This window comes from Podarcis vaucheri (assembly GCF_965113315.1).
Source record: "Podarcis vaucheri genome assembly, chromosome: 5".
Classification (NCBI taxonomy): domain Eukaryota; kingdom Metazoa; phylum Chordata; class Lepidosauria; order Squamata; family Lacertidae; genus Podarcis; species Podarcis vaucheri.
In genome coordinates this window covers 64,508,601-64,532,621 of record NC_138763.1, presented here as the reverse complement: position 1 = coordinate 64,532,621, position 24,021 = coordinate 64,508,601, and the positions used below count along the sequence as shown (strand labels likewise).

The 24,021-nt window shown below is 39.0% G+C and overlaps 1 pseudogene across 3 annotated transcripts in view; it reads left to right on the top strand.

Annotated features, from left to right (window-relative positions):
- Positions 1–24,021, top strand: part of LOC309533502 (heparan sulfate glucosamine 3-O-sulfotransferase 1 pseudogene) — an 87,938-nt pseudogene that overhangs the window by 24,539 nt on the left and 39,378 nt on the right. The window contains exon 2 of one of the 3 annotated variants that reach the window (XR_014224709.1): positions 787–867. The exons of the other annotated variants lie outside the window; for them this stretch is intronic. The product of XR_014224709.1 is annotated as a heparan sulfate glucosamine 3-O-sulfotransferase 1 pseudogene (transcript). The remainder of the gene's footprint in view (positions 1–786; positions 868–24,021) is intronic. 3 annotated transcript variants of the gene reach the window in all.

Below are 24,021 nucleotides of genomic sequence, written 5' to 3'. Positions count from 1 at the left end.
TGATAACTGTAGCAGTCTTCAGCAACCCATCTCTAGGGGCAATGTCTCTTTTGTGCCATAATTGCATTATAATCATAAACATCCCACATATGTAAAAGAGACTTTGCTATTTGGACAGTTTCTAAAGCTGAAACACAATTGTTTACATTCAGACATACATATCTAATATGGGAACATATATACACAAGATTTTAAACAACTTTTTTAAAGGAAATCATTAAGAGGGCTAAGTATTTGGCTGAAACATAGAAATAAATTATTGTAGGATAAGAGGTTGGCTTCGAAGGAGAATTAACTTTCTGGCATATAACAGAATGCCTTAACTGGTTTTCAAACAGCTTAGTACTCGAACATTTTGACTCCCGAACATCGCAAACCTGGAAGTGACTGTTCCGGTTTGCGAACTATTTTTGGAGGCCGAACGTCCAACAGGGCTTCTGATTGGCTGCAGGAACTTACTGCAGCCAATCAGAAGCCATGCTTTGATTTCTGAATGTTTTGGAAGTCGAACGGACTTCTGGAACACATTCCATTCGACTTCCAAGGTACGACTGTATTGTACTAAATTCTGGCGCTTAATACAAAATATTCTAAGACACTGGTATTTACCTATTATAGGATATTGGTGGACATCTGCACAAAGTACTACATTTAGATATAGCTTACAATAAGAAGGGCCCCTCTAGTTACTAAAGGATGTTTAAAATGTGGTATATGCTCATGTTACTTGCAGTCTTTACAAAGCAATTAATTAATCCTAAGTAAGCTAACATTTTTGCTTTGCAGAACATCATGGCAAATGTTACTTATATGATCCTATGTCCTTGTCCAGATGTATGTGCCAGGCACACAAATAAAGCTTTAAAGGTAAGATCAAAGCTAACTTACTTGAAGCTCCATTAATTCTGTATTTTTAGAACATAGTCATTTACCTGAGAATTTTGTCAGCAGTTCTGATGCACCGTGCATGCCGGTGCAATCCTGTATAATCAAAACCCATTGAAAAAGGCTGCAAAGACCCTGTTCTGCCCCCGCCCTCCCTGCCCCGCCCTTTGGGTGACATTTCAGTGACATCTTTGTGATGTTTCTAGGTCCCTTCCAGGTTTGGCACAATTCACATATACACGGTCACACGCATATTGAATGGGGGCTGCCTGTTTCGAGAAATACAGCTCCAAGGCCCAATTCGGCATGATGAAGTAGAAACTCCAAAGTACCTGAATGTCATCTTAGTGATGCCACTGCCTACACAATCAAATTACCTAAGTAATCTAATAATTTGAATCATTGCTTGTGATATTCATGTCTGTTTAGCACATCTGTAGTAGATATAATGTAATAATATGTCATTGGTAGCAGAAAGAAATTTCAAAGCTTTATACCCTAGCCTTGGGGAAAATAGAGGAAAAAATATTAGGAGTCTCCTGCATTCGGAATCTTTTCTAGATAAGCCAATCATTCTAAATCTCATCAAAATATTAATAAAATCCAATTTTGATGGCTGTGTATGTAGAAAATGGTATTGTACCTTTCTTATACTTGCATGGTGCTGCACTTAGAAAATTGTCCTTCGATCCCATAGGGAATTGTTCTACTTTGCTCCTATAATGAAGCAGTTCCTTTAATCAAGTGAAAGCCAATGGGGATACAAAAACATCTAGCATGGTTTTATTTTGCCCAGTGGGGTACATTTTGGATTAACTCTGTCATGTACAACCAAGAAATGCAGTAAAAGCATTTTTAAAAATCAAAGTTGTAGAGCATATAGAACTGTATCCCCCAAACCCTCCCAGAAATTCAACTGAACTCTTTTAATCTTATCTTGAGCAGTGTTTGTGCTAAAATTAAAAAGTATTATTATTTTCCCCTGGAATACAGAATTAAAGGCAGTAGCGACATCAAGTCCCACCCATTCTCCCTGTTGCAATACTGTATTGCTGTATGGTTTCAGACATCAGCTTAACTTAGCATAGTAGTGCAAGGGTGACAACGTTTTGTGGTCTGTGAGTGTATTGGCATATTGGAGAAACTAATGCCAGCGCTACAACACGTACTGCAGCCAAGCACAACCCAAGCCGGATCTGTTGGCTATAGCTGAATGTTTCTATCAAGCCTACTTTCAGCAAGCGGATGGGAAGAAAGCCTATGCAAGGGTATATGTGCCCTTCAATACCATGTTGGTGACCCCCATAGTAGGATATCTATTCTGTGGCAAATGTTGCTTCCTTGAAGCCATTCAGGTATTTCACAATTGTGGAATATCAAGGAAAGCAATTGTGAATGCTGAAAGGATATGGTTTTCTTTATTTTCATATAATATGGAAAGCAATTAATCTGTTCTATTTAATTATTATTTAATTATTGAGGGCACAAGGATAAGGGGACGACAGAGGACGAGGTGGTTGGATAGTGTTCTCGAAGCTACCAGCATGAGTTTGGCCAAACTGCGGGAGGCAGTGGAAGACAGGAGTGCCTGGCGTGCTCTGGTCCATGGGATCATGAAGAGTCGGACACGACTAAACAACAACAACAATATTTAATTATGTGGGCTACTACTTCTATAGCACTAGTAGTGTAATTCTGAGCTATTCTGCTGTATGCTCTCTCTGTCGTCATCCTCCTGGGCCATTAGTAGGCATTTCTGCTATGGCTCTTTCACTTAGGCTGCAACCCTATACAGACTGAAGAGTACCATTAAACTAAATGAGATTTATTTCTGAGTAGACATGTATAGAATTGCATTGTAAGCCTCATTGAGTTTTATTCAGTCCTACACCAGTGGGGTTCTGCTGGTGCAATGGGACTTCTATGTCTTCTCGTCTTCCCAAATCTGCTCTGTGGGGGGGAGGTCCCCCCAACCCCTTGGGGCCAATCATGAGGGCATGTGAGAGGATGAAGGAGACAGGTGTCATGGGCTGTCCAAGTCAGTCTGTGTCTCGAGGCCCCAAGACCCACCCCCAAAATAAATACACACGGACACTTATATTAGTTTAAGTTTTTGGGCAAAAGTTTTGGCCACAACTTTATTGAAATACAATCACGTGAGCGGTATTGGCTTAGGCGTTGACTCCCCACTATAACTGGCTCCACCTCTCAGGGTGATCGTCAAATGGGGTAAACCAAACGAGGGAGCTAGGTCGATGAGGACCAACCTAAGCTCACCCCGGGGTTCCTGTGGCCCTGGCATGGCCCTAGCCCCTCAAGCGGACTTCAAACAAGATCCAGGACCCCCAGATTCCTTTAACAGAATACCCAGTTCCAGGAGGAGCAGGTGATGGCTGCACCTCCCCTCCTCAGAATCCAACTGAGCCAATGCCTAACCGCCACCTTACAAGTTGTGATGATTTGCTAAGGGGTTGGCAAAAACCAAGTGGCTAAAGCCGATCTGCCAAATGGAAAAATTCCTACCCAGCCCCTGTTCCAAAACAGGCGATCCAAACCAAAGCAAGGCCAAGCGACTCTGCCTAAACTAGGGAGGGTGTTCAACAGTGCGAAGCAAGTGCCCCTCCTTGTATCACACTGCTGTTTTTAAAGCCCCTGGAATTACGCCATCCACTGGCTATTGGCTAAAATCGCCTGGTGTGATCCCAGGGATCAGGACTTTCTCCTCTGCCCATTTTAACCCTATCAGGTGAGGTCTTGGGTCCCACGCACAACCAGGACCCTCTGTTATGAGGATCCCATATGACTGAGCCAGCCCATGACAATAGGAGAGAGCAAGGAAGTTCTATTGCACATATTTTATTTTATTTATTTCTTCCATTTCTATGTTGCCCTTCATCTGGGGATCACTAGAATACATTACATAGTAATAATAATTATTAAACAAAAACAATAACCCCCATCACAGTTTAAAAGGCCACAGATTGTTAAATTAGCCAACAGCCTGGGAGAACAGGAATGTTTTTGCCTGGTACCTAAAGATATGTAACAGAGACAAAAGGTGAGCCTCCTTGGGAAAAACACTCCACAAATGGGGAGCCACCACAGAAAAGGCCCATTCTTCTGTTGCCAGCCTCTGGAACTCTCATGCAGCAAGCACATAAAGAAGGACCTCAGATGATGATCGCAGGGTGAGGGTCAGTTCATATGGGAAGAAGCAGTCCTTGAGGTATTTGGAAGTCCCTTTTGCCATCAGAACTGCAGTGTTGGATAACAGACTATTGTATTCAGCATTCTTATGGCCTTATTTATTTCTTCTTGGGCTCTAGCCATGACACCCATCCCATTTTTTGTTCCTGCTTTGCCAGCAGTCACATGGTTTCTGTGAAATAACCTCTTGGGTTGACTCTTGTCTATTCTGACATGATTTCTGTTGATTACTCTGACTCGCTGCTGTGCCTTGCAGATGTCCTTCCCAGCTAAGATATCTGGGCTAGCTGACTGAGATACTTCTTAATGTATTCTGACTCAAAAATTGAAGTTTCAGATAGAAGGACTGAGAGTTTTAAATATAGTCATCCTGGTTAATGTGTAAAATGTAGAAATCCGGGGAGACTTTAAAAAGGTATATATCACACCTAAAAAGGAAGCTTAGTGACTTAAAACAGGATCCATAAATCCTTTTTAGATAGAAAGGGAAGATGCTACTAAAGTTGCATAGGGAAAGCTTTTGTCTTCTTTATGGTGTTAGGCTTGTGGTACTGAAAGAGAGGCTTCCACGTTTGCAAATTCTACTAAATTAGAAGGAGCAATGTAGTCACATTTCGAGTTGAAGAACTTCAGTTCAGGTTAATAGCTGCCATATGCAGTCTAATATGTAATGGCTCTTGGGGGTAAAGATTAAACTGAAATATGTGCTTAATGGAAAGGTATGAGAATTGGATAGAAATGGAATATGAAAGATTGTTTTTTATATTAAAAAGCCCCATAATATGCGTTATAATTGCCCTACCCAGTATGGCTGTGAGTATATTATAGGTTATGATTCGCAGTCGTGCCTCCTGAAGATTTACTTAGATTAGTCAGACTGTTACAAACTTAACCTGCATGGTTTATGGTTTGTGCCTTCACTTTAGTCAATTACTTCACACAAAAGAACCTTTTCCTCAAGAGATATTCTGCCTATCAATCACTACTAGTTGCAAGGGGCTTGGCTAGGATTTTTGTTGGGGGGGGGGCAGGACTGATGTGATTGGTCAGTTGGTTAAGTATTTCTATTGTTTTACTTGACCTGGGGGGCAGATGCCACCCACCACCCACTCTTGGCTATACCCATGACTAGTTGTGATGTCTTATTCTGTCTCCAGGATCAGAGGCAGCAGACCTCTGAATAATAAATGGTTGGGAACCACAGCTGCAGCATAGGTATCTCCCCTGGTCAGACCATTGTCCCATCTAGCTCACTACTGTTGACACTGACTGACAGCGACTCTCCAGGGTTTCAGTCTGGAAGTTTTTCACAGCCCTACTTGGAGATACTGTGGAATGAACCTAGGTACCTTCTGCATGCGAAATGTGTGCTTTACTACTAACTCATGGACCTTCCCCAATGGGAGAGTGCTGCTGCATTCATGTATTGGCTTGTGGGTTTCCCATAAACATAAGGTTGACTAGCATGTAAAGCAGGATGTTGGACTAGATCTAGGCCTCTGATCTGATCTAGGAGAATTGATCTTATGATATTTTAAGGAAATTAAATGAAAAGCCTGTAGATGCACACACTTACCGGTAACTTTTTTGTTCACCTCTTTGAAATGTAAGAGTCAGTATCTAAAGAGCTGTATAACTGGTTCTTGTGGGTGGTAGGATATTGAAAATATGACAAAATACAACAAAATATAAATTGAAAAAAGTTGAAACCAATCCACAGGTGTTGTTGGTGTCTACCTGTCTCAAGTGACAATGGAGTGCACCTCCAGGGGTGAAGTCAAACCACTGGAGAATCACAGTACCTGCTGTGTTTGCAGAGACCGGTAACTCATAATTGCTGCTTCCCATGTTGTTTATGCTGTGTTAACAGAACCAAAGTGACATCTCTGCGGTGCATGCTTCTGCAGTGTATATGGAAGTACTGGGCTGCCCAAATGGCAAGACCGTTCTCTTAGCCTTGCTGATGTGATCCAAAGGAAAGCAGAGCAATACATTTGGTGCCAGCTTGGCTTCAGCAGTTGTCAGAAGGAGGCATACAAGACACCATCCAACCTCCTGAGGGACTCCACTCCAGATTTGTGTAATAATTACCCTTTAGCCTTTTCTTCCCCTGAAGATGTCCCACAAGGCAGCGGGTATGGATTTTTCCTGGGGTTTACTCCATGGATCAGTATAGGCACAAGGCAGTGAGAGTTTGGATTTGATTTTCCTTCTCCTAAATGGGCTACCTTCCCAGGTATAGTTATCCTAATACCATAGCAATGCTCAATTCTCATTCTCAATCTTATACAAACTGGAAGTCCCATTGAACTCAATGGTGCTTACTTGATTTGATTTTGATTAGACTCACATATCACTTTATACATCAAAAAAACTCAAAGTGGTTTGCAATGTGTATAGTACAACAAATTGCAAATCACTTTGAGACTTTTTTGAATGTATAATACATCAAAGGATGCGAGTGGCGCTGTGGTCTAAACCACAGTGCCTAGGGCTTGCAAATCCGAAGGTTGGCGGTTCAAATCCCTGTTATGGGGTGAGCTCCTGTTACTCAGTCCCTGCTCCTGCCAACCTAGCAGTTTGAAAGCATGTTAAAGTGCAAGTAGATAAATAGGTACTGCTCTGGCAGGAAGGTAAACAGCATTTCCGTGTTCAGCTCTGGTTCGCCAGAAGCGGCTTGGTCATGCTTGCCACATGACCCGAAAGCTGTATGCCGGCTCCCTCTGCCAGTAAAGCAAGATGAGCGCTGCAACCCCAGAGTCGTTAGCGACTGGACCTAACGGTCAGGGGTACATTTACCTTTATAGTACAACAAAACACAATAAAAACATTAAATAATGCACATTATCAATACAGCAAACTTTAGAATAATGCATACTCAAACCCAAGTTAAATAACTTTAACAATATCATTAATGTTGCCCATGTGAATAAAACATTTTTACCTGGCATAGAAATCAGTAAAGTATGCATCCCTGGGAGAGTGTTCCAAGGGTAGAATTGCACAGTAACTTTTTTTTTTGTTTGCCTCTTCCTACTGAGGATATAATAAAAGGATTCTATTGTTCTAGGAATGAATAAGTCGTCTTGTCCTAGAGGCTTTTTTTTGTGTGTGTGTAAGCTCATTCATTACTTTGATGTGTCATAGTTTCCTGGTGCATGCATCAATTGTAGGTAATTATCTATTTACCAGTATTTTTTTAAAAAATCTGTACAACTAATTCTGTGCATCCCACAGAAATTCCACCTTAGGTTTTGGGGGTTGTTTGTTTTGACAGCATCACGCCACCTTCTCCAATGTGAACTTCCATGATGCATGACGATATATTGTAGGAGTCTTCAATTCAAAGAAGAAAATGCTGAATCCCTCTAGGCAGTCAATGGCACTAAAGAAGCTCTTTAGTTTAAACCACTAAGAAGAGGATCAAACTAGTCCACAAAAATGGTAGGAACTCCTCCAATGAACCTTAATTGAAACATGGAGTTGTCTTCTAGGCTGCTTCTGCTTTTTCAAAATATTGATTTATACAAAATGCTCCCCACCTAGACTTCTGTATAGCTTGATAGCTGAAGGTACTTTGTTGCAACATTAGGATATAGAAGGAAAATTTGTCGTTTAAACTTGGGAAAGAGCTGAGATCTGGGACTAGCAAGAAACAGCTTTAGGGATCAGATTGGCTTTTGGAAGAATGATGTTTTTTCCTGTTTAGCATCATATGACTGGGTACCTGCCCAGTTCTGCTAATCTTCTAATCTGCTGGACTTGAAAATGTGTGATTAGACAGATTCTGCTAAAGTACCACCTGTCTCCAGAGGAACTGGTCATGTCAAGTGCTGCACGGAAACTACTTACTGCTCATGTTAGTGGGGAGTTCATATTTTTTGCTCTCTTCCACACATAAGTAGTAATGATATATATATATATATGCGCGCAGCCTTTTCTGGTTATATTTTCCTTTGAAGGATATATTAGAAATGACCTGTGGTACCCTTGTAATATGCTATTTGGACAAGACTGTCCTGGCTATGAATAGTCATTAGAGTTCACTAGCAGCAAAATGTATTTCTGAATTCATAAGACCTTTCCTCTAAACTATTTGGAGCTCTAAATCAGGCATAGGCAAACTCAGCCCTCCAGATGTTTTGGGACTATAACTCCCATCATCCCTAGCTAACAGGACCAGTGGTCAGGGATGATGGGAATTGTAGTCCCAAAACATCTGGAGGGCTGAGTTTGGGGATGCCTGCTCTAAAACATCTCTTCCACCATTCTCCCTCGCCACCTTAAGAACTGCTTGGTTTGGGGTTTTTAAATGGAGATTAACTCAATATTTTTGCTATATTAAAAACACACACACACAACCACCACAAGAGCAGAACAATAGAATTAAAACTTGTATAGGATAATGATTAATCTTGCATTACTGTAAGAATTGTTTTAGTGTAGAGAGGAAAGGGGAAATTAAATAAGATTAGAGAAGAGCAGGATATGTTTTAAAGCTAACTTTGAAGTAATTTGATCTTCCCACACACACATTATGCAGAATAAAACTGACAGGGATCATAGCACCCTTTTCATAGAGATTTTTTAAAAGAAGAAATCTACACCACCTACGTTGCAGATCTGAGGTGCTCCTGCTTGTTGTACAAGAACTACCTACCGTATTTTTTGCACCATAACACTCACTTTTTTCCTCCTAGAAAGTAAGGGGAAATGTCTGTGTGTGTTATGGAGCGAATGCCTGTGGGTGGGTGGGGGGATCTGCTGCAGTTGTGAGCAGAGGATTTTTGCATTGGGCTACTCCAAACTCACTGTCAGATCGCATGTCTGTGGCCACAGCATGAACCACAAAAATCATATATCCACTATTTCGTTTAGAATATTTTTTTCTTGTTTTTCTCCTCTAAAAACTATGTGCGTGTTATGGTCTGGTGCGTGTTATAGAGCGAAAAATACGGTAAATCCTTTTAAAGTCTTATCTTCAGCATTGTCTTACCCATAAATATATCCATATAATTATTGAACAATAACACAATATTTATACATGTCAGTCATTAAAACAAATTGGAATGCACCTGTTTTACCATACAAAGAACCAGATTGGGTGGTAGAATAGTCTTTATTTGCTATCTACTTATTTTGCTAAAGAAGTAAATCTTCAGTGCAGTTATATATTAGTAGTTTGCATCACAAACAGCAATTCCACAGACAGATTATACCCCTCCCCTCCAAAAAAAAAAAGTTTACAAGAATAGGAGGTATACTTTTTGGTGTGCTCAACCTGGTTGTCAGGTCTGAGGCTGTAGCTGGACAAGCCACAGCTGGGGGGGGGGGAGCCTGATTCTGTCACAAGCAGCAAGGCCAGAGGCAGAAGGCATGGTCAAAGTCTGGCTGATGATCAGGTTACAGGGGATTTAGATAGGTACAGAAGCAGAAACATAGCTGAAGTCAGGCTTGGGAAATATGGTTTATATTACCAGTTGTAGTAGCAAATGGTTCACACTAACAAACAGGCTTGACCTCAGGGGTTTTATATGTTCTAGGATATGACAGTATGAAAGCAGGGCAAGGTTGCTGTCTGCTAATGCCTTTTTGGGTGGAATTCTGAGACACCTGAATATTGCTGTCCCAGGAGCTAAGATACGAGAGATTGGCTACTGGAAACCCTGTCTCAAGATCTACCCCCTCACCTTATAGTAGGTCCTGCCGAGGTATTTTTTTACTAATACTTGGGGTGTGGTATGGATAGAGTTTGATAGAATTGTTTTCTGGTGGATTACTTCACTGTTCATTCCACAGCATCAAAATTCAGGATCTTATACTAGTCCATGAAGATAGTGTTCTTCATATGTATGAAAGGGAATGCAAATATTTTTTTCCATTTTTCAAGTGATGTAGTGCAGCATCGTGTCTTGCCCCATGGGCATCACTTCGCCACATTCAGAAACTAATTTAATAAAGCCCGTTGAAGTGATATTCTTCTTAGTTTCTGTGGATCTGCAACAAAGCTCATTGCATTTTGTTTGGCTTCATATCGATATTACAGTACGCGCATTGTGTAAATGTCTCTTCCCCCTTCCCCCATTATATTACTTATATAAAGTATGAAAAATTATCAAATTATCTTATAATTCTTTTATGAGAATGTATTGAGTTTTTTCTGTCTTTCCCTTCTCATAGTCATAAACTTGGCATTGTGCTAATCCCTTTTCATATAAAAGCATTAAACCTGTTTGAGCCATCTGACTGCAGAGCAACCTCATTCAACCAAATGACCTTGAGGGCATTCAAGTCATGGATGCTCTTGAGAATTCCTTTCCTCCTCTCCCTTCCAGCCTCTGAAGCTGCATCTTTCACTGGTTCTTAAATACACGTTTGGCATGTGCTGCCTGTAATCCATAACTTGCTAAGCTTCTGCTTTTAATTATTCCGCTAATGTGGGCAAACAGAAATATTCTCTTTTAGCAGGAATGATGCAGTATGAGATAATTCGCATGTCTACATGGCAAATAGGAATGAATTGGATATCAAATTGGAGGATGGGTACACATTAAGTGGCATCAGTTATGAAATCAGTTTTATATCACTGATGATTTTTTCCGCAAAACAATTTATCACATTTTATAGGACTATCATAATTTTCTGCTGAGAATGCTTTATGCCCTTTTAATCCATTTTTGGTAGGTATTGGTGGAGGGCTTTGGGAATATATATTGTACTATATATTTTGGGAACATGTTTGCTCACCTTGCAGTTGGACAGCACTTAAGATATAATAACCAGTTTTGTATTATGGTTCCTAAGATCAAGGAGCAGATTTTTGTTTCTTGGGAGAATATTTAACATCATTTTGAATAAAGATTGCGCATTGATTCTTTCACAACTACACTGATTTCAAGCACTGCTTCCCAAACTGCACTGCTTCTTAGAATTCTCATGCACCAGATACAAGGCTGCTAGTATTTTCATAAGACAAGATTTGCTAGTCTTTTCTAGCAGGAAAATCTTGCCTTGAATTTCTCTACCAAGGTAACAAATAACCAGATTGGAATAATATTCAGGTAGCTTTATTATAAGCATCCATATGTACAGTGGTACCTCGGGTTAAGAACTTAATTCGTTCTGGAGGTCTGTTCTTAACCTGTAACTGTTCTTAACCTGAGGTACCACTTTAGCTAATGGGGCCTCCCGCTGCTACCGCACCACGATTTCTGTTCTCATCCTGAAGCAAAGTTCTTAACCCGAGGTACTATTTCTGGGTTAGTGGAGTCTGTAACCTGAAGCGTCTGTAACCTGAAACATCTGTAACCTGAGATACCACTGTACAGTGATTTATACAGGGTGGCGCTGTGGTCTAAACTGCTGAGCCTCTTGGGCTTGCCAATCGCAAAGTCAGCAGTTTGAATCTGCACAACAGGGTGAGCTCCCGTTGCTCTGTCCCAGGTTCTGCCAACCTAGCATACCGGTGCAAGTAGATGGATAGGCACCACTGCAGTGGGAAGGTAAATGGCTTTTCCATGCACTCTGGCACTTGTCACAGTCCTCCGTGTGCCAGAAGTGGTTTAGTCATGCTGGCCACATGACCTGGAAATCTGTCTGCAGACAAACGCTGGTTCCCTCGGACTGAAGGCGGAGACGAGCTCCACACAACAAAGTTGAATCGACTGGACTTAACCATCTAGGGGTCCTTTACCTTTACCTTTTGCTTCTTGCAGATTCTTGCATCTTAAAACAAATGGTTTTCATCTTTTATTCAGTTATTGTCTTTCAGGCTACAGTTTTTATAGGTAAACTCAAACACTGATTGTATGAGAACAAATATTATTCTAAGTACACCTAAATAGTATGAAAAAATGACATGCAGCATTAGTTCCAAATAATAATGTTACAGTGTATTAAGGAAATAGATAACATTGCAAAAATGCAATAGTAAATGGACTCGTTGATCCAGGGCAATGCCTGATCAACAAATTAACATGACTAATATATAATTAATGAATCATGCCTAAGATCAAATGTGCTTCAACCATGTGGATTTTTCTCAGTGGTCAAAATATTTGTTTAACATGCAGCTTGCCATGGAAAATGTCGCTACTTGGTTAGTCTGGCGTACCCATAACCATAAAATTTCAATGCACAAGTGGTAATCTTGATGGCGTGCAAGCTAGTGTAAAAGATTGATTTTTTCTAAAAGGTAGTGTTTTCCAGTTGCACTCCCTTTTGGGGATAACTTCCAGATGTCAGCTACCCACCACCAGTTTTAATAGCATAACCTTCTTATTGACACACAACCTTGTTTGTGCACTGTTTGTATGGCTTTCACCTCACTGTGAACCTTATAATGTAAGCTAAAACACTTGGTTCAGGCATTCAGAATTCTCTTATGGAATGTCTAGTTTTCTCCACTCTACAGCTAACCTTTGGCTGTCCAGGTGTTTATATACTTCAGCTGAAACGGGCACCTGTTGAGATGTTGGTGCAGCACAGGTTAACTAACCCTGCCCTACTTAAATCCCTGGGTTTCCCTCCCCATCTATACATATAGTTTTTCTCTGCCCTTTGATGATTTCATTATGTTCCATGGTTTACAAATGGTGCTGACTGTCAAAGTCTATTTTCCTGTTTCTGACTTATTTTACCTTATGTTCATTTCCACTGCTTTTATGTCTTGTAGGTTTCATTGTGCCAAGGCCCTTTCCTTGAGCCGTTACACCTTTACTATTTTTAAAGTTCTTCTTTAAATCCCACTTTTCCAGCAAAGCCTTTCCTTATTATCCCTAGATCTACCCAAATTGTGCTTCTGCTACCGCTTGATCCCCCATCCCATGGATACTATTGGGTTGTCAGTTTCTTGGGAATTGTCTTTCAGCTATAACCACTCTGAAGAGGATTGTGTCACTCCTTTAAAATACAGGCGGCAGCAAAGGTTGCTGATAAATATATTTTTTTTAAAAAACAAACCAGAAATGGTATCTCTGCTGCTCATCCTTGTGGTGAGCAAAGAGAAATTCTCCAGAGTTACCGGTACTTCACTGTACAAGCTGCCCCTTGCCAAGCATGCATGAAAGTTCTTATTCTGGAGAGCTACTGAGCAGTAGTAAATGCTGGTTCTTGTACACCTTCGTTTGTGGCTTAAAGGATAAGAAATGAAATTGAGGGATATCCCAAATGTTCAGTCTCATTGCTATAATCGTGTTAGCTGGGGATTTTTATTCACATTTATAAGGTACAAAAAGATATAGTCTGGCAGGACTTCCTGATGATAGTATGTCTTCTGGCAAGGATTCATTCCAAAATATAGGCTTTTGAAAGCAGATTGTCATTCCCTGCTTTGAGGGGAAATGTGCCCACAACAGAGTTACTAGGACAGTGTTTTGTGGGCATAAAATCAGAGAGTCAGAGAGAGAGAGAGAGAGAGAGAGAGAGAGAACACCCTTTCAGAAAAGAAGCTTTTAATCCTTGATTAGTTGGCTAGGAAAATTGCAGACAGTTAATCTGCTGCCACCATTAAAAATTATGTCGGTTCTGACCTTTCATTTTCCTTTAGGGTAACTAGAACCATGAAAATTGGCTTGTCACACAGAGCTGCCTCCCTGGCCAAAGAGTAATACCCGTCAGTTTCCTTTAGGGATATGAATTTTTTCATTACAAAATGGAGTTACTGTGTACAGTTGTAGACAATGTTTTTAGTTTATAATTTCTTTGTACAATGCAAGTTTAGTTTTGTGCACAGTCAATGCAAAGGAAAAATAATAATTATATGGTTGTGCTGTTTACATTATCTAGATCATGAGTAAAGCACAAATTCCCCTTATAAGGAACATCCACTCAGCATCCATTGTAACACCGAGCCAATGATGTTTCAAGGACTAGAGAGGAAATTTTGCCCTCAGTAACTTCAAGTGTTAAAAACGTACTAGATGTAAGATTGCATCTAGGACACAAATTTCTACTTGGCATTCTTCCTCTTCTTTGTTATGTTTTCAGATGACTTAATATCAGATTTGAGCCTTGTTTTGTTGTAATTTGATTTGATGTGACATATATACATGAGGAAAAAGAAGCAATTCACATTCTGTATACCTTGATAATACATTTAAAATAGATATTAGGAAAACATTAGGGGGGAAATGGAAGGGCATGCTGCAATATTCTGGATCTTATTCTGTATAGCTGATTCTAGATTAGAAATATTTATAGTGTAGGCTGGCTTTAGGAGATGTAGGCCTGACTTCATCAATCATTAAGAAAGATTACTTGCAGGTCACTACTACTATGGTGATGGAATCTTTCTAAAATAATATTCAAATAAGGAAAAGAATGAGTCAGCATTGATTTATCTGTGATACTAGATGGCATAATTTCTTTTTCAAGAATAGCTATATGAAGAGGAAATTGTGACCTTAAGACTATCATTTCCATGTGTGCTACTAATTTTTTATTATCATTTCCTTATACACAAACATGACTTCATTGCAGAATCCAAAGAGTGACTACAATGCTGCACCCTGTGTTATATTATCTCTTATTGGTTCTGTGATTTTATCCATGCAGAGTAGGTTCTCTTTCTACAATTTATTTGCACATGTCTCTCGCCTTTAAATTTGCAGGCTAGTTCACACATAAGTGTTCATTACTTGATGACTGCAATTTCAGGTGGTGTCAAGCCTTGACTTAGCTCCAAGGCAGGATGCAACTAGAGTTCAGGCTTAGGTTGGAAAGAGCTGGCAGGGCATTAAATTGAGTACAGGAGGTCAAGCGCTGGCTTAAGAAGATGTGGGTCAAAGGGTACAGAGTCAGAGACAGGTGAAAAGTTGAATTCCAAGGTAGCAGTAGATGGTTAGAGGGGCAAGAAGCAGATAGAAGATCAAAAGGCAAAAAGGGGTCATGAAAAGCAAGGCAATGCAAACAAAACAGCAGTCGCTATGTAGTTTTTCTAGCACCTTTTACATTAGGCATAAATCTAGTCAGATTTAATCATATATATTTTTCTGCTTGTCTTAAATCATGTCCAGTATACAAAATGAAAATTCATATAGTACCATTTGTTAGGACAGTTGTCAGAAGCAGAACCATTTTAGCTTTGGTAATTCATTTCGAAAAGCAAAATCCTTTTGTGGTTGGCAAGAAAACTGAAAAATGTGTGAAGTTTGTGCCCTGAGCAATCATTCTCTCAGATGCAGCATTCAGGATGTAGTTGTTAGACACAGAAGATAGACAATAAACTTAAATATAAATCTGATTGTAGTTTGGTCTACTGACATAGACTTTCATAGAGAGATATACATGTAATATAGGATTGTCAAATATTTAGTAAATTAGTTGATTAACTACACTCAATCTTGTTACTTCTGCTGCTCTGACAAAGCCCAGCTTCTTCCTCCTTAGAATCTTTTCTTAGTCTGTGTAGTTTCTATTCTATCCATCCCTGTACTGTTTTCTGCCTACTGCTTGTTGCTTCTACCATCATGGCACCTACATCCCTTCTTCCCAAATCCCACCCTTATTTACTGGCTCCCTTTTCCTGCTTCTTGTGAAACTGCACCTCTTTCATCCAGAAAGTAATTGTCCTCCATTATATTTTCATCTCTTGATCTCCATCTATTTGTTCTCACCAAAATTCAACTTTTCCCCTTTAGATATTGCTTCTTCTGCCAGGCACCTTGCTTTGAAGACCACTGTAGTGGCAGCAATAGCCATTACTGTCTTTCTAAATTGTAATAGTTCCAGCCCCTTTTCAGCCTTTAAAGTTTATTCTATACGAATCTACTCCTCCTTGTTGCAGTCATGCACTCTACTCCATATTACAGTCTTACCTTGCCTCATAACCCCATCTCTTATCAGATCTAATAAAAGGATGGTGATACCTTTTTTACAATACTTCCAAGTGTCCAAAGCACTTTACGCGCATTATTTAGTTACAACACAACAGTGATAAGGTATCATTCCTTATATTGCTGATTGAGTGTGAGAGAAGACAGAGAGAATGACTTGTGATTTGCATGGCAGAGGTAAGATTTGAACTGAGAACATTGTTTCAGAGTTCAGCCTCTTAGCCTCTATGACACACTAACTCTCATCTAGATGCTTGAATCAGCTTTTTCGTTTTTGGCAACACCACCCCCCAATTGTTACTTCATTATTTTAAGATTCTTCTCCTCTCCAAACTGCTCCTCAACCTTTGCCATGACTCATCTCATTGTCTTGAATTGTCACAAAGAACTGCTTTGCCTCTATCTGATTCCTCATCTCTTCATTAGTATAACAGTATTATACTCCCCACTCTCTGTTGCTGGTAAAGTGGCCCTCAGAGGGCTATAACCTTCAAGGTACTAGGACAACTAGGATATGGTATAATCAGTAAAATTTTGAACTTACCTCATAGATGCAAATTTAAAATATCCCGGATGTATTCAGTTGCACCTTAACAGGGCTATCAAAATAATGATTCTTCCATAATGCATAAAAAGTTGTAATTTGATACAAATAGTCCAACAGATCCTGATTATTAGTAAACAGGATAAGTTTACTTCTCTCCCTGACATGAAGTGTGGTGTAGTGGTTAAGAGCGGTAGTCACGTAATCTGGGAAACCGGGTTCGTGTCTCCGCTCCTCCACATGCAGCTGCTGGGTGACCTTGGGCTAGTCACACTTCTCTGAAGTCTCTCAGCCCCACTCACCTCACAGAGTGTTTGTTGTGGGGGAGGAAGGGAAAGGAGAATGTTAGCCGCTTTGAGACTCCTGAAGGGGAGTGAAAGGCGGGATATCAAATCCAAACTCTTCTTCTTCTTCTTCTTCTTCTTCTTCTTCTTCTTCTTCTTCTTCTTCTTCTTCTTCTTCATAACAGTGACCAACAGATTGTTACAGGATGATCTAAAGCATGAAGAAGAAATAAATGTGCGAAGAAGCTAGGAGTATAAGTATTTTTTTAAAAAATTATATATGACTCGCCACATCACATTCATTAACAATATTCATTTTGGAGGAAGGTGGATTCTGTAGCAGCCTGTACCATATTAAAATATAAGTTTCACTTATTAGTATACAATAAAACAGCAATCATACCATATCTCTAGAATAAAATATGTGGAACTTTAACAGCTTTCGCTGGGTTTTAATATCCATGCAATTATATGAATAATGTATGCAAGTTGTAAATGCCATCAAAGAAAAAACTGATGCTTTTGCGTTTTCTTCTAACTTTTATCTCTGAAGAAAACTAATGTTAACAATTGTTTTTGAAACATCTTGAAAAAAGGAAGATCCAAATCAACCATCAAAGAAGGCTAGAAAACAGTGTTACTTAGCCATATGAAAATGTTGCTGGATTTATTGCAGAAATTCTAAACTTACACATCAGGTGTTACCAGTTAAAATATATCCTTCCATTTGTTAAACACTGAAAACCAGTAGTTCTAAATCAGATTTAAGGGTTCACCATTAAACTCTTTCATCAATGTTTAAATACTATTAGAGTTTATAACACCAGCATGGTGTAGTGGTTAAGAGCGGTGGACTCGTAATCTGGTGAACTGGGTATGTGTCCCCGCTCCTCCACACGCAGCTGCTGGGTGACCGTGGACTAGTCACAACTCTCTGAAGTCTCTCAGCCTCACTCACCTCACAGAGTGTTTGTTGTGGGGGAAGAAAGGAAAGGAGATTGTTAGCCGCTTTGAGACTCCTTAAGGGGAGTGAAAGGCGGGATATCAAGTCCAAACCCCTCCTCCTCCTCCTCTTCTAATATACAGATCAGCAACTGTTTGTTCAAGGTTCAAGCTTTACCCTCAGAGGAGTGCTACTTAGCTCAAAGGTTGGGAACCTGTGGCCCTCCCGATATTGATGGATTCCTATCCTCAGAGTGGCTGGGGAAACTCAACCAGATGGGTGGGGTATAAATAATAATGTTTATTATGAATATTAATATTTATTATCATCCCATTTTCTGACAGGAGAGAATTTGGATACTGATATGAGATATTGCATTCCATGGCGGATTGGTAGTATTGGAACATTTAGATAACATTATGTATGAAAGAGAGGGCGAAAACACATGAAAATAGTCAAATCTGAAACATAAAGCACTGGAAAACTTAGAGGATATTGTCCCTTTTCAAAATGCTTAACAAGTGAGGACTCTTTTGGCCAAATTGTCTGAAATATGGCAAGGATTATGCAGTAAAACAGCACCTGAAAATTCAGTGTTATAAGGATGGAAAACTTTGAGTGTGGACATCAGAAGAAAGGCTGGGTCTTCCCAGTAATCAAAGTGGAAACAAAACAAATGAGAAACAAACAACAATAACAAATGAAGCAATAATGGAAGTAAAACAAAACAAATGAGAACTATAACAAATGAAAGACACAACAAATGGGAGTGTCACAAATAAAATGATAAATGAAACAAAAATGGTTTTACTTGAGGTGCATTTCCCTACAGCTGTCTCTGCTAAACTCTTTCTTTACCTTTTCCACTCTAAAACTGCATCAGCATCCTGTATGGTCCGAATACATATTTGTAAACATGTATTTGGAAGCCTATGGTGAGGCGGGCGGGGGGGATGTCTTGGGGATTCAGGGTACAGAAGTAGCAAAGAAAAATATTTAAATATTTCCTCTCCTGCCTCTACTTATCCACAACAAATCAACCCTTCCTGAGGAGTGAGGGAATAGTTAGGTCTTTAGGAACAGTTTACTGGACAGTTCTCAAAATCTAAAACTATTATCAGTTGTCTTTTGCTTCTTCAGTCTTTATGCTGTGGTGCAATTGGCTGGATTAGAAGAATACCCTGTGGAAATTTTGCTTAATAAAGGCAAATGAATTACACTAGAATATAACGTACCTTCCTTGCCAGTCTTATTTGCTTGTGTAAGATTTTGAAATCACCAAATATCTACAAGTTGGCTCTTCACTAAGCCCACCCACACGTTATGATGGTGTTGACAATGTGGAAATTGTGTTCCCTAGCAGATCTGTCTCCCTCTCATGCTTTCTTATCTGTAATAGAAAAGAAATACAGCATTTGTCCATGAGAGAGAGGGGAGAATGTAGAAACTTAGTGGTAATTGCTACTGATCAGCTATTGTAACCTACTACTCATCCAAAAATTTTTTATATAGCAATGTTATCAGTTGTCAGGAAATTATGAATAAGAATGTTTCTGGAACACTTTCCAGAAGATTTTGCTGTGCTGTATCAATCAAAGCAGATCTAGTGTGTCATGCTTAGTTGATTATATATATATATATATATATATATATATATATATATATATGAAAGCATGTCATGTTGATTTAAAATGGCCTATACAACATATTAAAATTTTCTACAAGCTAGCAAGAAGTAAGTGAACTAGAATATATGAATATATAGGGAAATCAACACTTGTGTAGTTTTAACTTTCAAACAAATTCAACGTTTTATGTAGGAATTCCAAGTTTTACTGTAATAGTTCTAAATATCTTGTAAATGATGACTTAGCAGTAGGACTTCTGTGCTGGGCATCTTTTCTATATTTTAAAGAAACCATCTACTTTTTTCTGAACTGGATTAAATGTGCAGACATGATAACTCTTTCCAAGGGGATGAATACTGCCAGCATTTAAAAGGGTGGTGGTTTTCCCTTACACTATGGGGATAGTTCTAAAAAGTATTCACTTAGTTCTTTCTTTTGTTTTTTGGGTGGCTTTAATTTTAGAAAAAGAGGTGTGTGGGTGGTGCATATGTTCTAGGAGCCTTTATTTGGGGGTGGGGTGACCTAAACGGGATTACATGTATTCCTTCATCATTACTATTCATTTGAAGAAACAATAAATTTCTGAAAATTGAATTATTTTTTTGTAGAAAATCAAGCGGTGGGTTTTGTTTACTTTTTTGAAAATGTGTCACCCTGTATTACTGAAATAAACACACCTGGGATAGCAATTAATTGTTTTGCATTTTATCAGTTTTTATGTCTGACTGTTTTCCCCTACTAAAACAAATCTCTATTGAATTTTGCCTCTGCGATTCACACTTTTGGGTTAAACTCATGCAAGCCTCCTGCTGCTTGGCCTTTACTTACTTGAGATAATAGACTGTAGGAGTTGATCAGGACAATTTGAAAGATCTGTGTTCAGCATAGTAGGGGGTGGCATAGACACTGAGGAACATATGAAACTAATGTTGTACATTCAGTTTCTTCTCTTCACATTCTGTCCTGCATTAACATTCACAGTTGGCACAACTAGCATGACAGAGCCTCAAAGGCAATTTTTATTTTCTGAGTTCAAGCAGCTGCATGAAACTGGGTTAAGCTATTACAGTTCTCTTGTTCTGCAACTCACCCCAAGGCTGGAAAGGCAATAATGGGATGACTTTGCTGGTCCAATTTCTGGTTCTGTCACAAGATCTTTGATTTCTTAAATCACCAGGACTATCGCTACATAAATTTTGGGAATACAAATACGCTGCCGTAGAATTTCCTCTGACAGTGAATGATAGAGGAAAATGAAAAATGAGGCTGTGCAATGACCATGAAGTCCCACACTGTACAATCAGAATGGCATGCTACAGTTCTTGGTTGCAAGCGACATGGGGAGTGGCAGATGCCTGTTTGAATGCTTCAGCATTTAAGCAGTTTCCTGCATATCGAAAAGTAACCAGAGGGACAGAGGGATTACATGCAAACACGCCTGACATAAGTGCTCTGCCTAAGATGAAAGGTGGCAAAATATTTAGCCAAGTTTGGAAAGATCCTACCTCCATGCTGTGATTTCTGATACAGCAATTTAAGTGCCTTCTTCTTGCACTGAAACATAACATTATCGATAACCAATTGGAAGCGCATAAGAACAGATGGAACAATCAATATGAGGATGGTTTGGAATAAAAATAGGCATTTTGGGACTATTTTCATTTGGACAGCAGCAGTTTTCCCTTAAAACTGACAAATTTTTATTTTACCATTTCTTCAGATATTTCTTGATCTGTTTTGTCGGTGGCAAAATGTGAAAAAATTGTTGAGATTGGGGGGACTTGAACTCCCAAGTAACAAAAGCATTTATGGCAAATGGGTATCTTATGTCAGATACAAATCTATTCTGTGTTCTCAGGCGTGGGTTAATGATCATTTCAGATCTTAAATAGTATGGAGGTTTGCCACTGGTTCAAAGCCAGGAGTTCTTCATTGAGCTTAAGGAGCACTGCAATTGAATCACAAAACATTAGGGCCACATCTGTGTATAAATTCAACTGGTGCGCAATGACCTTCACCTGATAGTGATGCCTTAAAGGTATTTCTGGTTTGCGGGGCAGCAGAAAGAGATAACCAACCTGATTTGTGCCACAGTGCAACCATGGTTTTCTGTCCAGGCCAATAGTCTATATAGTGGACCTTTTACGCTGATACAGTTGAGCTGAAGCTTATACAGAATTGCTTCCCAAATAATACACTTCCAGGGTTTAAAAAAGATAGCCCCACTCTGATGTATCAAAGGCTTTAAAGGTATCTAATAACAAAGTTACCAAAGGATTTTCGAATGCTTGCTATGGTGGATAAGTATGAGCACAATATCAAAATTTGGCAGCTAGGGACTGTTCTGATCTGCAAGGCCAAAGGAGGGTCTGGGTGTGTGGTTTGAAGCAGGGATACCCAAGGAGGATGCTATTATAGTAATAGCATCAACTCTTAGCTTTTCTGTCAAGTGGAATTTTGATTATTTCCGTACCAGTTTATATAGTTTACAACTGCCATACCAGATTATGTAATTGTTTTAGAATATGTTTTACTAATTCTAAATAATTTTACTTTATAATTACATTTTATGCAGATTAATAATCCTTAAGACTAATGTACAGATGCCAGCTTGGTGTCATAAATTGGCATATATAGCCAAAAGAGATGCAGTTTGGTCCCCAGTTACCACTTACTAGAATCAGTTTAAATTATCTAGGTATATCTAGGTATATATCAAATTATCTAGGTATCATCTGTTTAACAAAAGTGTGTTTATTCTCTCACATATATAAAAATAGCATCCCAAGTTCAAAGTACATTTAGAGAAGTAATTACAATAAATACACTTTTGATTATTAAAAACGTAGCTTAAATATAGGTATACCTCTGTTTGATCTATATTGTGATGACCTTGAATTTTAACAAATTCATTTGTGCAACATTTTATTGACACATGAAGTTTTAGTATAAATAATTGGTTTCTAAGTAAAAATAATATTATTCATATACGATTATAAAGCACCTGCTTTCTTAAGCTTATCTATTAAAGAAAATTTAGTTTACAATCATCTTAGTGATAATTGAAGGACAACCACAATTTGGTGTGTAAAGCAAACATTCCCCAGTTTTTTTGTAGTCATGCTTGCATAAGAAACATAGTTAATGACCTGCGCATAAGGAACATAGTTTTCTTTTATCAGCTTTCCCAAACTAATTGCACATTTGGAATGGGCTAGTAGGTTAAGGTCTGACTCAGCAGCACCATAGAGTTCTCCCCGTAAAGGTGGGCATTGTTTCAATTATGATCTAACCCCAACATAGCTCCTGGAAAGGAAAGCAAAAGTCCTGTGAAGAAGACTTTAAAATACCTTGTTGAATAGCAAGCACCAATGTTACATTTCAAACTTCACTTTTGCAACTCTGTTAAATTTATAAAAGATTTGCCATGTGGGTGGAAAAGAGGGTTACTTTTCAAAACTAATGAGTTAAAAGCCCCACTTGTCTTGCCTAGCTTAGTCCCATAGTGAACAGTTATCTGGATTGTGGTCTATGCCTTGAAAATATCACCAATGTCATTTTATTCCCTGGCATTTGCATAGGAGCAATTGATATTTAAACCACACTTTAATATAAAAAGTGCTGTATTAGACCTTGCCACTACTGAGGTTCATTGTTCAAAAACATCCAGGAGCATGTCAGACATGAAGCAAATAAAGTTCAGTGTGACATTGGGGAGCTGCCTTCAGGTCAGTTCTGGCATTATGAAGTACTTGAAAAAGCATTACTTGTTAATACTTTTCACAGGTAGATTCATCTACCAAACATTTATTTTGGCTTCCCAAAAAACTTTAAAGGAACATTTCACATGGAAGCAGCTTAAATAGCTTTGCATTTATTTACTGTGCAAATACAGTATTGTAATACAAATTTCCAGGAAAATCTGCCTTTGATAGTCTTTGAAACCTTTTGAGCAGCTCTCTCTCTCTGTCTTGATTCTCTGAACTTTTGGCACAGCCGCACATTCCAGCTATGCAACAAAGTGGTGTGATTTGTGAGTTATGCTCCCGTTTTCCTAAATAAATAAATCAATAAAATCTCCCCTGCAGTAGCGATAGAAAGCAAGTATTCACTCAGAGATCAGGGTCTTATGATGATGTATCTGATGTTCCGTTGTTGATGTTGTTGTTGTTGTTGTTGTTGTTGTTGTTGTTGTTGTTGTTGTTATACGCTTGAATGGTGATGTTGAAATTTTAATCCTGAATGGCTATTGCCATGCTTAATTAACAAGCACCTCATAAGAGAATCTACTTCTCCACCAACTGCTACCAGCAGGTATTGACAAGAAAGCCATGTAAACTCTGCAGATGACTGCTGATATCCTTAAAGGAGCGGAAAACAAGCTCTTTTTCAGCATCCTTCAAGGTGGGGTGGCTTTGTATATTAGACTGCAAGTTTTCCTGGAAGATGCAGTTAGGAGATTGCTGAAATCTATTGCTAATGCTCTAACTGCTATTGTAAAAAGTATCCTATCAACCCCATGTTGTCAGTACTTCAAAATTGCTATTATTTAAAAAGGAATAATTTCTAGGAAACTCCAAAATGCGAAAAAGAAACTTATGTTGAATGATTCTGAGGAAATAGTGTGCATTTATAATCTTACTGTTGTGCAGATGATTTTTCATGCATCATGGATGTACCCTTGAAACCGTCGTTT